Source organism: Macrotis lagotis, chromosome 1 (genome assembly GCF_037893015.1).
Source record: "Macrotis lagotis isolate mMagLag1 chromosome 1, bilby.v1.9.chrom.fasta, whole genome shotgun sequence".
In the NCBI taxonomy this organism is placed as follows: Eukaryota; Metazoa; Chordata; class Mammalia; order Peramelemorphia; family Peramelidae; genus Macrotis; species Macrotis lagotis.
The window spans coordinates 266,963,693-266,978,583 of record NC_133658.1 but is presented as its reverse complement, the minus strand read 5'-3'; the positions used below and the strand labels follow the sequence as shown (position 1 = coordinate 266,978,583).

Below are 14,891 nucleotides of genomic sequence, written 5' to 3'. Positions count from 1 at the left end.
AGCTTCAGGTATTTCATAGTGCTATTTTCGGAACTAGTTCTGGGGATCTGTAAGTGTTTAGATGTTCCAATTTGGTTTGATCTTAGAAAAATGGTCATTATTTTTCTTGGCACCAGTTCCAATCTGTGAATTTCAACAATTGCTCTTTTCAGCCCTGGTATTCAGGACAGGGTCCCTGTCCCTTCTAGTGATCCTCTGTATACTGGAATTAAGACTGGAAACCATATAAGGGCAATGTAACATACTCTTGGTTCCAGGGAATAAGAAAAGTGTCTCCTTTAATTTTATTCTACGTGATCTGAGCCTCTTAGCATCTGTGGACTGAAAGTTTCAGAAGCTGGATCCACTGATGCACATATTACCAAGGTCTGCTGCTACCTTGCTCTACTTCTGTCCCAATGAGCTGTACCTTTCCTGCTGACCTGCTAAGTTGCGTTGAACTGGAAAATTGTTTCACCTCCCCCCATACACTTTTTTTTTTGTTCTGTCACTTCATAATACATTTTGAGGTATCATTTAATGCTGTTTGGGGAATTCTGGGGAGAGTAAAGAAAAGTCCCTGCCTTCATTCTGTCATATTGGCTCCATCCCCTCTTGATTTTATTTTCTTAGGATTTTTTTTGCAAGGCAAATGGGGTTAAGTGGCTTACCCAAGGCCACATAGCTAAGGTAATTATTAAGTGTCTGGGTCTGGATTTGAACTCAGGTACTCTTGACTCCAGGGCCGGTGCTCTATCCACTGAGGCACCTAGCCGCCGCCCCCCGTTGATTTTCAAATTTATTTTTAAAAAAATTAAATTACCTTTAAAAATCAGACCCTAGGGGATGCTAGGTGGCATAGTGGATACAGTACCGGCCTTGGAGTCAGGAGTACCAGGGTTCAAATCCGGTCTCAGACACTTAATAATTACCTAGCTGTGTGGCCTTGGCCAAACTACTTAACCCCATTTGCCTTGCAAAAACCTAAAAAAAAAAATCAGACCCTAACTTAAGAATATCTGATACAGTGCCTAATGAGTAAGACTTGGATAGACTGCAATTTCTAAAATATAACCTCAATAAACTAATGTAGTTGTATCACCCTAAAAGGGAAATTTATCCTTCATGACTGAAAAAAAGTTAATTTGCTGACAAAGACTTTCATTCTCCAGTTTAAGTATAAACTTAAACTAAGATGGAAGAAATGAATAAAAGTGGAAAGTGTGCAATCATTTTTAAACAATTTCACAACAAACCAGATAATAGGGGCCGGGGGCCGGGGGCCTGGCATTTGTGGTGGAGACCATGAAGGGACAGAGCAGCTGCTGCAAGATCTTGGTGATGGGGGACACGGAGTGCCACAAGACAGCGCTGCTGCAGGTGTTCACCAAGGACGTCTACCCCGGGAGTTATGTCCCCACCATGTTGAGAACTACGCAGCCAGTTCTGAGATCAACAAGCGCTGCATACAGCTCAGCATGTGGGACACCTCAGGTTCCTCCTATTATGATAATACCCAACTTATGGCCTACCCAGACTCTGATGCTGTCCTTATCTGCTTTGATATCAGCAGGCCAGAGACACTTGACAGCATGCTCAAGAAGTGGCAAGGAGAGACCCAGGAGTTCTGTCCAAGTGCTAAGGGTGTTCTGGTCAGCTGTAAACTTGACATGAGGACAGACCTAGCCACACTGAGGGAGTTCTCCAAACAGCGGCTCACCCGTGTCACCCATGAGTAGGGTATCATCCTTGCCTGGCAGGTGGGGGCTCTGTATTATGTGGAATGTTCATCCCAGTCATCTGAGGGCAGTGTCTGAGATATCTTCCATGTGGCCACCGTGGCCTCCCTTGGACTTGATCATAGGGAGCTTTGTTGCAGTGATCCCAGGAGACATTCAAAAAAGTCAACCCAAAGGTCAGCTCAGCTGCCTGGGAGGCCAGACAAGGGAGCCAAGGCTGAGATTTGAAAGGATGGAGCCAAGAGCTGCAGTGTCATGTGAGGGGATCCAAGAGGAAAGCTACCCAGATGAGCCTGAGGGGAAGTTCTGGGGAGAGGATCACACTCACCCATGATATCTCACTAGGAACTCATCCTGACAATCTAGCTTAACCTGGCTCAGGATACGGATGGATGGCTGGGACTTTTGCACCCAACACCTTATACCTTCCCTTGATGTCACTTACTCATAAACTCTGGGGAGACTGGAAGGGTCCCTGAGGATCATATGATCAGTGTCCATGCTGTAAGGAGCCCTAAGGGTGAGCACAGAGGCAGGTGTGCATGGGTACAGGCATGTCCATAGAACAGAAATGCAAATTAAAGCTTCTCTGAGGTACCACTTCACACCTCTCAGATTGGCCAGTATGACCAGGAAGGATAATGATCATTGTTGGAAGGGATGTGGGAAATCTGGGACATTATTACACTGTTGGTGGAGCTGTGAACTCATCCAACCCTTCTGGAGAGCTATTTGGAACTATGCCCAAAGGGCAACAAAAATGTGCATACCCTTTGACCCAGCAATACCACTATTGGGTCTATAGCCTGAAGAGATGAGGAAAAAGGGTAAAAACATTATTTGAACAAAAATATTTATAGCAGCCCTGTTTGTGGTGGCAAAGAATTGGAAATCCATTAAATGTCCTTCAATTGGGGAATGGCTTAGCAAACTGTGGTATATGTATGTCATGGAACACTATTGTTCTATTAGAAACCAGGAGGGATGGGATTTCAGGGAAACCTGGAGGGATTTGCATGAACTGATGCTGAGTGAGATGAGCAGAACCAGAAAAACACTGTACACCCTAACAGCAACATGGGAGTGATGTTCAACCTTGAAGGACTTGCTCATTCCATCAGTGCAACAATCGGGAACAATTGTGGGCTGTCTGCAAAGGAGAGTACCATCTGTATCTGGATAAGGAGCTGTGGAGTTTGAACAAAGTTCAAGGACTATTCCCTTTAATTTAGAAAAAAACCAGATAGCTTATTGTCTGATCTTGTTACCTCTTAGACTTCTCTTCTCTTTAAGGATATGATATCTCTATCATCACACCCAATTTGGATCAAGGTACAACATGGAAACAACGTAAAGACTGACAAAGTGCTTTCTTTGGGGGGAGAGGGGAGGGAAGCAAGATTGGGGGAAAATTGTAAAACTCAAATAATATCTTTAATAACAATAAATTTTAAAAAAGAACATAGACACACATGAAAGTGAGGGGGATGAGGAGTGGCCAGATCCTTGGGAGAAGATAACTTTCCTCCATTTCCCCAAATCTTCATATCATGCCCTTGGTGGTCCTGGAGCCTTCCTCACCTCCATCTCCCACCCCCTCTTTTGCTTCTCCTGCTGCTTTCTCTGACCCCTAACTACAGGCCATATGCCCTAAATTCAGGACAAAGGATATGTTCCCATCCAGTTAAAAAAAAAACATGTTCATGAAAAAAAACACACTACTTCTAAACTTGTCTCCTGCATTAGGATAAGCCATAGATTTATTAATGTGCATTTAATCAAAAAGGACTGAATACAGTATGCAGTGGGTTCTGAAATGTTTCAAAGACTGTCTATTGAACATAAACAAAAGAATAGAGATTTTGGCAGGAAATGGAAGTTACTTTCACTTGATGTTGAGATTGAATCTAAGTATCTTTCACAGCAAAAACTATAGCCAATGCTCTAGATCTTTCTATGGGTCAGGCTTCCTTGATTATTATTTGTTTTGCTTCATCATTTATTAACGAACTGCCTAGAATTTTTTAATAAGTTTAGATTTAATCTAAATAAGTTTAAATTGAAAGAAGCAGTGTAGAGATCTATTGCACAGAAGACTTTTTAAATTCCAAAATCCCTAAACATATTCTTCTGAACTTTCTACATTATGGTAATACATTTTAGTGGTAAAATGTATTTTAGGAGATATCACTGGATATTCTGGAAAAAAAATAGTTTAAGTTTCAAAGCCCTTCTCCCAAACAAGCAGCTCAGTGCACCTGCAGTGACTACATGATGATAGCATGCATTGATTTAATCTGGTTCTGCTTAGAATTTATTTGCCAGCAAATGCTGAATTACAAAGAGAATTCAGACAGGCAACCTAGACATCAGAATTCAACCTAAGTCTCATTCCTCCCCTCTCCCTTTCTCTCCTCTTTTTCTCCTTTTTTCCCTCTCTAATTTTACTCATGGACACAAAATGAATTAAAATCACTTATTATTTGCCATGTTCTTTAACAGTCAGTTTCCAGTACAAAGGATAATTGAATTAGAGTTGAAATGTCTTAAGAAGCAACTTGGTCCAATATGCTTAATTTTACAAGTGAAGGAGGAAAATGAACTTCAAAGAAATAATTTGCCCAAGATCAGACAAGGTAGTTAAATAAGTCCTCTGATTCTATATCCATTTTTCATTCTATATCTTCTAGGCCAAAAACTTTCTCTAGTTACTCTTGTATCAGGATATGTAAATGAAAAGTGTCAGTCATATTAATAAAGAGTAAACAATAATTGGAAATAGTGAGCCTGATTATTTCACAATATTTGAAATAAATTGCAGAAAATTAGGAACAAAACCAGTAAGGAAAACTCCACTTTAAGAAAACATAGGAAAATATAAATTTCAAACAATCTTAAATTCAGATGTTATTATTAACTTTATACAAAGAATTCTAGGCTTTACAAAATGATTTCTGGTGGTTTTCCTTTCAATATTGAGCATTTATGACATATTGATGGGTTAGTTTATATTGGAATCATTTTTTTCTAATTGCTTTAGCAATTTTTAACTCATTTTATCTTTATAGCAACCCTGGGAGATAGGTACAATTGTTAGGAGCATTTTGAAGATGATAAAACTGAGACACTAGAGGTTACCTTTTTGTTAAACAATCTTTAATTGAGAGTGGGGGAATGTCAAGGCAAAGGGGTTAGATGACTTGCCCAAAATCACACAGCTAGCTAATTACTAAGTGTTTGAGGAGGGATTTGAATTCAGGTCCTCCTGACTCTAGGCCTGGTACTCTATGCACTGCACTGCATATCTGCCCAGGCAGTTAGAGGTCAGGTAACTTATTTATTAACTTATTTTGTTACATATGGCAAAGAAGGCTTATTTGTGGAAAACTAAGAGTAATGACTGTGGTATAAACAAATTTCTGGGTTTTGAGAGAATCTCTTTTTTTTCCCTTTTATTGTTATTTTATTTTTTCCAAATTATTATTTATTTTTTCCAATTACATGTTAAGAAAATTTTTCAACATTCATCCATATGCATATGCATATTTTAAAATTAGATAATTTCTTTGCACGCACCCTTCCCAGGCCCCTCCCCTCAGTGGTGAACAGTCTGGTGAATATTATACATACACATAACATGTTTATAGATTAATCATTTTCTGTTTGAGGAATTAGGATTAAGGGAAAATACATGATATAGGAAAGAAAGGCATAAGAGAAATTTTTAAAAAGTGAAGGTAGTATTCATCCAGATTCTGTAGGGGATTTTAAGTTCTTATTTTGTTTGTTTTTCTTGCTTTATATGTGAATAATGTTGTCCATAGCAGGTCTCCTATGGTCATCCTAGCTCTCTGAACTGCTGAGAGGCATACATCAAGTTTGATCCACTCACAATATTGTTAATGCATACAACGTTCTCTTGGTTCTGTTCCCATGGCTCAGTAACAATTCCTGAAATACATTCCATGTTTCTCTAGAGTTCAATCATTCCTGATTTCTTTTAAATAATAGTACTCCATAGCATTCTTATAGCTTAACTTGTTTAGCCATTTCCCCAACTGATGGACATCCCCTCAATTTTCAATTCTTTATCACAGCAAAAAAAGGTTATGAATATTTTGGAACTTGTGGAACTTTTTTTATGATTTCTTTTGGATATAGATCCAGTATTGCTATTTCTGAACCAAAGTGTATGAACAATTTTATTGCATAGTTTTTTGAGCACACTTTCATCTTGCTCTCTGGAATGGTTGGATCAGTTCACAACTCCACCAAAAATATTCCCACAATCACTCAAATATTAGCCAGTCTGCTAGGTGTGAGGTGAAACTTCATAGTTGCTTTAATTGGCATTTCTCAATTACTAATGATTTGGATCATTTTTTCATATGATTATATATAACTTTAATTTCTTCATAGCAAAACCATCTATTCATTTCCTTTGACCATTTATCAAATGGGAAATGACTTGCCAACATAAATTTAATGCAATTCTCTATTTATTTTAGAAATGAGACCTTTACCAGAAACTCAGCTATGAAAATTGTGTCCCAGCTTTTTGTTTTCCTTCTAATATTGACAGACTCCTGCCCAAGATAACTTGGAAGATCAGCAGGAATTATCTACTGCACCAGGGTGAGAGAGGAACCCAGAGCAGCTGGGGCTCAGCCATTAACAATCCAGAAACTGATCCCCAATGGCAATATCCAGAACTTTTAGTCCAGAGATTGCCAAGGACAACTTGAAAGGTAAACAGGAAAAGTCAACTTCCAGGGGTGAGAGAATGAAGCACAATCCAGTGCAGGCTTCAACAATGAAGACTAGACCCCAGCAGACCAAGAGCAAGCTTCAGGAGTCACTGAATCAGCAGACGCAGCTGCTTCTGAGACTGTTGGTCCACAGATGTAAGGGGGTCAAAAGGAGATTAAAGGGGTCTTTTTGCTATCACTGAGGCAGTACTCTGTTGCTTTGCCCATACTCAGATCTGGGTCACAGTCTTTGGTGCCATTTCCAGGAAAAGGGACAGAAGCCTAAAAAAGCTTAATGTCTCAGTAAAGCAAACACCCTCCTCACAGTTCCAGGACAGAAAAGGGGCATGTGACCATCCACATATCAGACCAAGACCTGGAGAGTGGTGCAAACTTTTCCTTAAGACCCTAGAAGAGTTGAAAATTTGCAGATCACTAGAAGTATCTCTGAAAACAACTACCAAAAGCCTCAGAAGTTTGGGCCAGTGCATCTTTTCTTGGAAACAGAGTCAAATATTATCAAAGAGTTAAAATCAAATCATAAATTGGGGAAATGAGCAAATTACGGAAGCAAAAAAAATCTAATAGAATGTTACTATGATGATAAGAAAAGAGCAAAATATACACTTAGAAGGTAGTAAAAAAACCAAAGCTTCTATATCTGAAGCCTGAAATAAAAATATGAATTGATCTCAGACCCTGGAAGAGCTCCAAAAGGATTTTAAAAATAAAATAAGGGAGTTAGAGCAAAAATTGGGAAAAGAAATGAGAGTGATGTGGAAAAATCATGAAAACTGAGTCATAGCTTACTGAAGGAGACACAAAAAATACTGAAGAAAATAGCATCCTTCCCTAACAATAACATGGGGATGTTAATCATCTTAATGGACTTGCTCATTTCATCATTGCAATAATCAGTGAAAATTTTAGGATATCTGTGAAGGAGAATACCATCTGCATCCAAAGAGAGAACTGTGGAAATTAAACAAAGACCAGACTTACCTTCAATTAAAAAAAAAGTCTTGTGTATTATATTATTTTGCTATCTCCTATATTTTAATTTATCCTAAAGGATATGATTTTTCTCACTCATCACTTTCAATTTTGATCAATGAATAGCATGGAAACAACGTAAAGATTATCAGACTTTCTTCTGTGGGGGGTGGGTGGGAATGGAACCGAGCTTGGGGGGAAAATTGTATAATTAAAAACATTACAAAAATGATAGGCAGAAAATACTATTTTTAAAATTGGAAAACAAATAAAATATGTATATTTGAAAAATGAAATTATCATCTTAAAATCCAGATTGGGTCAAATGGAAAAAAGAGGTCCAAAAAAACCAATGAAGAGAAAAATAATTTAAAAAGTAGAATTAGCCAAATGAAAAAGGAGATGTAAAAGCTCAATTATATTTTTTTAAAATACTGGATTGAGCAAAGGGAAGTAGAAGACTCTGTGAGAAATCAATAAACAATAAAGCAAAATCAAAAGAATAAATAACTAAAAGAAACTCTGAAATATCTTATTGGAAAAGTAATTGATGTGATAGTAGATCCAAAATAGATAATATAAAAATCATTAGACTACCTGAAAGTCATGATCATAAAATAGCCTAGATATAATCCTTCAAGAAATTATCAAGGAAAATATTTGATAATCTAGAACAAGAGGGTAAATAGAATTTAAAGAATTAACCTATCACCTTCTAAAAGAGATCTTTATAGGAAAACTGGAAAGAATATTTTAGTCAAATTTCAGAACTCCCAGGTCAAGGAAAAAATGTTGAAAGCAGCCAGAAAGAAATATTTCAATTATCATGGACCCACAGTCAATGTAATACAAGATTTATCAGCTTCTAGATTAAGGGATCATAAAGGTTGGAATAGAATATTCCAGAATGCAAAGGAGTTTGAATTAAAACCAAAAATCACCTACTGAACAAAATTGAACATACTCTTTCAGGGGGAAAAAGATGAAATTTCAGTGACTTTCAAATTTTCCTGATGAAAAGACTAGAAGTAAATAAAATATTTGATATTCAAATATAAGACTGAAGTGAAGCATAAAAATGTATATCATAAGGGATTTAATATATTGAATTGCTTATATTTATGCATGGAAAGATAATTCTTATAGTTCATGGACTTTTTCATTTATTAGGATACTTTAGAAGGAGTATGCATAGACCATAAACAGGTGTGAGCTGCATATTAAGAAATTATATGTTAGAAAGATGTAGTTAAGGGGTGAGAGAGGAATGTACTGGAAGAAATTGAAAGGGGGAGGTAGCATGGGTTGAGTAATTTCACATGAAAGAGGCAAGAAAATGCATTTCCAGTGGAATAGAAGAGAGAGTAGTTGAGAAGGATGCATTTGGTGTAGTTGTTAAGTGATTTAGTCATTCTGCTGAGCAATATGGAATAATGTCTAAAGGGCAATAAAACTGTATATACCCTTTGATCCAGCAATATCACTCCTAGGTCTAATATCTGAAAAGAAAATCATTAGATAATGAGAAAATACCCACATGTACAAAAATATTCATAGCAGATCTTTTTATAGTGGTAAAGAGTTGGAAATTGAAGGGATGCCCATCAATTGGTGAATTGCTCAACAATTGTTTATGAATTTTCTAGAACACTGTTTTTCTATAAAAAAATCCTGAGCATGGGGGCAGAGCCAAGATGGCAGCATGATGGAAGGCATTCCCAGAAGCTCTTCCCCAAACAAATCCAAATGTGACAAAAATTATGACTCTAACCTAATTCTAGAGGGGCAGAACACACAGAAAGACTAAGTGAAAGTAATTTTCCAGTTCCATGGAAATGGCCTTTTCCTCTAGGATGGGATTGGAAAGAACCATAGTAGGCTGAGTTGTGGTTGCACCATGCTGGAGCAAACCAGTTCAAAGCCTTCCAAGAACAGTCTGGAAACCTGGGAGTGGCAAAGCTCATGGCTGCAGTAGTCGTTTCAGACCTCCCAACCCAGGGATCACCAAAGTCAACTAGGAAGGTAAATGGGAAAACTCTGTCAGTGTGAGGTTGAAGTCTGCCCTGGTGTAGCCACCCAGCAGTGAGTCACATAAAAGCTTCTTCCAGAATACTGAGCTCACAGAAAGAAAGGGGGTGGTGGGAGACTACAAAGGTCTCTCTACTACCCCTGAGACAGGCCTCTGTTGCTTCTTCATTCATATTCAGATCCTGATCTCAGTCTGGGGTACCACACTTCCTTAGAGGAATCTCCTTGTCTGAAAAAGTCAGTTGCCAGATACTCATGTGATTATTTAGGAAAACATTCCTGGAGTAAGATATGCATGATTTGTTTAATGCTTTTCTCTATAAATGATGCTACATACTTAAAAGCCACTTGTTTAGAACATGAAAATTGGGTAAATGTTCTTATATGAAGACAGATTTCTTGATAAAGCATAATGTTGTTCAATTTATTCTGTAGTAATTATTGAATTAAATACTACCAGGGTCAATTTTATATTTGGATGGAAACATCAGTATATTAGATATATATCCATATCTATGTATGTATATATAAATACATATATATATATATATACATATATTTTATACATTTTTATAAGTTGAAGGTTTTAGTCCAAATCAAGTATTCAAAAAGTGGATGGGGAAAAACGTGTCAGACACAGAGAACTGAGATAGAAGCAGAAACACGGTGAAAGAGTGATAGAAAAAGAGAGACAGAGAGAGACAGAAAGAGAGAGAGAGAGAGAGAGAGAGAGAGAGAGAGAGAGAGAGATTCACTCTCCATAAAAGTTAATCCATAATTTTAAAAAACAGTATATTCATAATTCTCTGAGAATAAGATATAAAAAATAGAGGCTTCTTTATTTAGACCTTTATATTTAAATAATGCAGCAATGGGGAACAATTTCAAGGGAATGTACAATTTAACATAATTGAGTAAGGGAATTAGAATGCTACATTCACTCTGCTATTAATGGCATGGTTCTTATGATAACTGAGGACATTATGTTAAAACCAGGCAAAGATTTCCCAGAGAGCAAAAAGTGAAAACAAATGCAATATTAAATCTTAGTTACAAAGGACATGAATGGTAAAGTGGTAAAGGGAAATTTCCATAAATTTGGGGAAAGTATGACCAAACAAAAGACATTAAGAGGTAGTCAAGATACAAGTTAAAGTAACCTGAAGATAAATATGGAAAGCTAAGCATTTTCCCCAGTTTGTTCTCCTTTGAGAACTCTATACACTAGGAAACATCAACCTTCTTTAACATGTAGTCAACATTGTTGCTTCTTTGAATGGGAACATAGCTGCTTTTATGTATTGTCATTTGCAGAATTTAAATCAAGAAAAAGAAAAATCCAGTAAAAATTAAAGTTGGACAGTTAAGAATTTACAATGATAGAATTTCCCAGGTGAGAAGAGCCCTAGATAATTTAATCCAACTCCATAATTACATGAATGTGAAACTGAGAAGATAGCACATTGGATGAGAATTAGGATCCAAAATGACCTTGACTGATTACAAAATGGGACTGAATCTAATAAAATGACATTTAATGGAGTTAAAGATAAAGTCATATATACTCTGGTTCAAAAAATTAATTACAGATTAAAGAGAAGTATAGTGTGATAGAAATAGTAGCAGCTTTTGAATCAGTGGATTTAGATTTAAATCCAGTTTGTCTTAAAATCTTTGTGATGTTAATCAAGTGACTTCACCTTTCTAGTTTTCAGTTTCCTAAGCAGGTAGGTAAGAACTGTACTTAGGAAGATCTATGTTAAAATCCAGTCTTATAAACTTACTAGATGTATATAAATAGGTAAATCACCTAACCTCTCTGCAAGGATAGATAGATATAGATGTATTTTTCAATGTACACACATATATACATTGAGGATCTAGGTGATGTAGTGGATAGAGCATAACTGCAGTCAGAATAACCTAATTTCAAATATGACCTCCAAACTGATACTTACCTAGCTGTATGACCTTGGGTAAATCATTTAACCCTGATTACATCTCATCCAAAGCCATCTCTAGTCACCCTGATCTGACCACTGGACCCAGATGAATCTAAAGGGAAACATGAGACTTGTGGCTTAGCCAGCATTCCCTCACTCAAATTCATTCAACTTGTTGTCATGGCATCACTTCCCTGATGTCATTCTTTGTTTTATTTTATTTTGGGAGTGGAGCAAGGCAATTCGACTTGTCATATTCACGTATTTAGAAAGTGTCAAGTGTTGGAGGCTAGATTTGAGCTCAGGTCCTCCTGAATCCAGGACTAGTACGCTATTCACTGCACCAACCTAGCTGAGAATGAAGTACAAACATCATCATATGAAGCTTTGAGAAGTATTATATAAATGCTTATTACTATAAACAGTGCGGAATTTAGATTAAATATTCAATAAGGTTTTTTCCTCTCTAGATTATAATAGAACGTGAGGGAAATGATGCAAGACAATAATCCATAGGAAACGAAGTAGTCAGCAGAGGGAGGGGGTATGTCTATCTGCCTAAGGCAAACAATCTAAATTTAATTTCAATGTAAAAATATATTTAAGCACCTACTATGTATAAAGTATTATGTTAAATTCTGTGGACACAGAGACAAAAATTATAAAAGATTATATTTTATAAGAGATATTTACAAATAGGTAAAATGGATTGAAGTGAATTAGGTGATATGGCAGCCAAAAAAATTCAAGTGAATTTAACCCAATCAATAGAGTCACAACATCTAGACAGAGTGAATAGAGAATTTAGTTGCACTATAAAAAATAGGTTCTGAGATGACCAGATATAGTGGAACACGTCTCTTTATAAATAATTTTAATAGTAAAACATTAAATCATGTTAATAGAAATTAGAATGTTTATTTACTAAAATCAATAGTAGTTAATAAATTCACTTAAAAATTTATATTCAAAACCCAAGACACTATTAATAGGAGAACTATTAATATCCTTACATCTAATACCATACTATTTACTTTTGCTTTTCTCCCACAGTATTCACTCATTCAATTCAATTAAATTCAATTAAATTTATTACTGTGTTTCTTACATAGAGTTTGCCTTAAAAATGCATTATGGAAGAGAGTGGAGCCAAGATGGTGGAAGAAGGAAAGGAAATCTCAGAAGCTCTCCCCCAGACCACTCCAAATGACTTTAAATTATAATATTAACCAAATTCAAGAGTGAAATAATTTTATGGCCTAAGATAACTTGAAAGATCCACGAGAAGGGTCTGTTCCTTCAGAGTTGGAAAGGACCACAGCACAGCTCAGGCCATGCCAAGTAACTGGAGCAAACTAGGTCCAACCATTCAAGAACAGTCAATGGGGTACCTGGGAAGCTTGAGTCTGTGGCAACTGGGGCAGTTCCCAGACCTCTCAGACCAGGAATTGCCAAGGACAACTTGAAAGAACAGCAAGAAAACTGCCACATCCAAGTAAGCACAGAGCCTCAAAGCATCCCAGGTCTTGGCAACCAGAAGCAGGTCTGCAGAACCACTCATTAGATGCTTCCTGAACTCTCAGTAAGGGAGTGGGGGGGGGGGAGACTGCAGAGGTCTCTCCACTATCCCTGGGGCAGGATTCTTTTGCTTTACCCATACTCAAAAAACGTTGTAGTCTAGGTTCCTATATACCATAGTGGAGCAGGGACCCTCCTCATAGTTCCAGGGCAGAAAGGAATACTTATGATCATCCATAGACCAGAAAACAAACTAGGAGAGCATTAAGAGCCTCTCTTAAGACTTTGAAGGAATTAAGGTAGAGGGTGGGAAGTACAGGATGGGGAATATACCTGAAACAGCTTAAAAACCCACAAAAACTTGGGAAACTGTGTTCTCTACCCAGGAAACTATGTTTCACCTGAACAAAGAGTTAAAATCAACTCATAGTCTCAGGAAATGAATGAACAGTTGAAGAGAAAGAATCTGACTTTAGACAATTACTGTTTACCATGGAGGATCAAAATGCACACACAGATGACAAAGGCAAATCTTCTATATCAAAAGTCTCCAAGAAAAATAGGAATTGGCCTCATACTAGGGAAGAGATCAAAGAACATTATAAAAATCAAGTATGGGAGGTAGAGGAATAATTGGGAAGAGAAATGAGAGAGATGCAGGAAAAAAGATGAAAATCAATTCAGCAGTTTGGTGGAGAAGATACAAAAAAATATTAAAGAAAATATCATGTTAAAGACCAGTTTAGGTAAAATGGAAAAAAGGCAGTCCAAAAGATCACCGAGAAGAAGAATATCTTAAAACACAGAATTGACCAGTTGGAAAGGGGGATTAAGAATACTCTCTGAAGAAAATAATATTCTTCAAACGTAGAATGGAGTGACAAAACCACTGCAACAAAGATCAAAAGAAAAGTACTAAATTGGGAAACAATTTTTTCAACTAGGATTTCTGACAAAGGACTCCTTTCTAAAATATACAGAAAAAATAAGTCAAATTAAAAAAAAAAAAAACATTTCCCAATTGACAAATGGTCAAAAGTTATGCAAAAGCAATTTACAGCTGAAGAAATCAAAGTAATCCATAGTCATATGAAAAATTGCTCCAAATCATTGCTTATTAGAGAAATTCAAATTAAAGCATCTCTGAGATATGACCTCTCATCTATCAAACTGGCAAATATGACCAGAAAGGGCAATGATCAATGTTGGAACACATGTGGGAAATCTGTAACACCAATACATTGTTGGTGGAGCTGTGAACTCATCCAACCTTTCTGGAGAGTAATTTGGGCAAAAAAATGTGCATACCCTTTGACCCATCATTACCACTACTGGGTCTATACTCTGAAGAGATTACGAAAAAGTGTAAAAACATCACTTGTACAAAAAATATTTATAGCAACCCTGTTTGTGGTGGCAAAAAATTTGAAATTTAAGTGAATGTCCTTCAATTGTGGAATGGCTTAACAAACTGTGGTATATGTATGTCATGGAACACTATTATTCTGTTAGAAACCAGGAGGGATGGGAATTCAGGGAAGCCTGGAAGAATTTGTATGAACTAATGCTGAGCGAGATGAGCAGAACCAGAAAAACATTGTATACCCTAACAGCAATTTGGGGGTGATGATCAAACTTGATGGACTTGCTCATTCCACCTGTAAAACAACCAGAGACAATACTGAGATATATGCAATGGATAATACCATCTGTATCCAAAGGAAAAATTATGCACTTTGAACAAAGATCAAAGACTATTACCTTCAAATCAGAAAACCAAAAAACCATCATCTTATTATGTAATTTTCCTATCTCATACTTTATTTTTCTTCCTTAAGGATATGATTTCTCTGTCATCATATTCAACTGAGATAAATGTATAACATGAAAATAATGTAAAGACTAACAGAATGCCTTCTGTGGGGGATGGGGGAGGGAAGCAA

The 14,891-nt window shown here is 36.7% G+C and overlaps 1 pseudogene; it reads left to right on the top strand.

The window, feature by feature from the left end:
• The first annotated feature begins 1,284 nt into the window (after nucleotides 1-1,284).
• On the top strand, nucleotides 1,285-1,979 carry LOC141516077 (rho-related GTP-binding protein RhoN pseudogene; annotated as a pseudogene).
• Nucleotides 1,980-14,891: the final 12,912 nt, after the last annotated feature.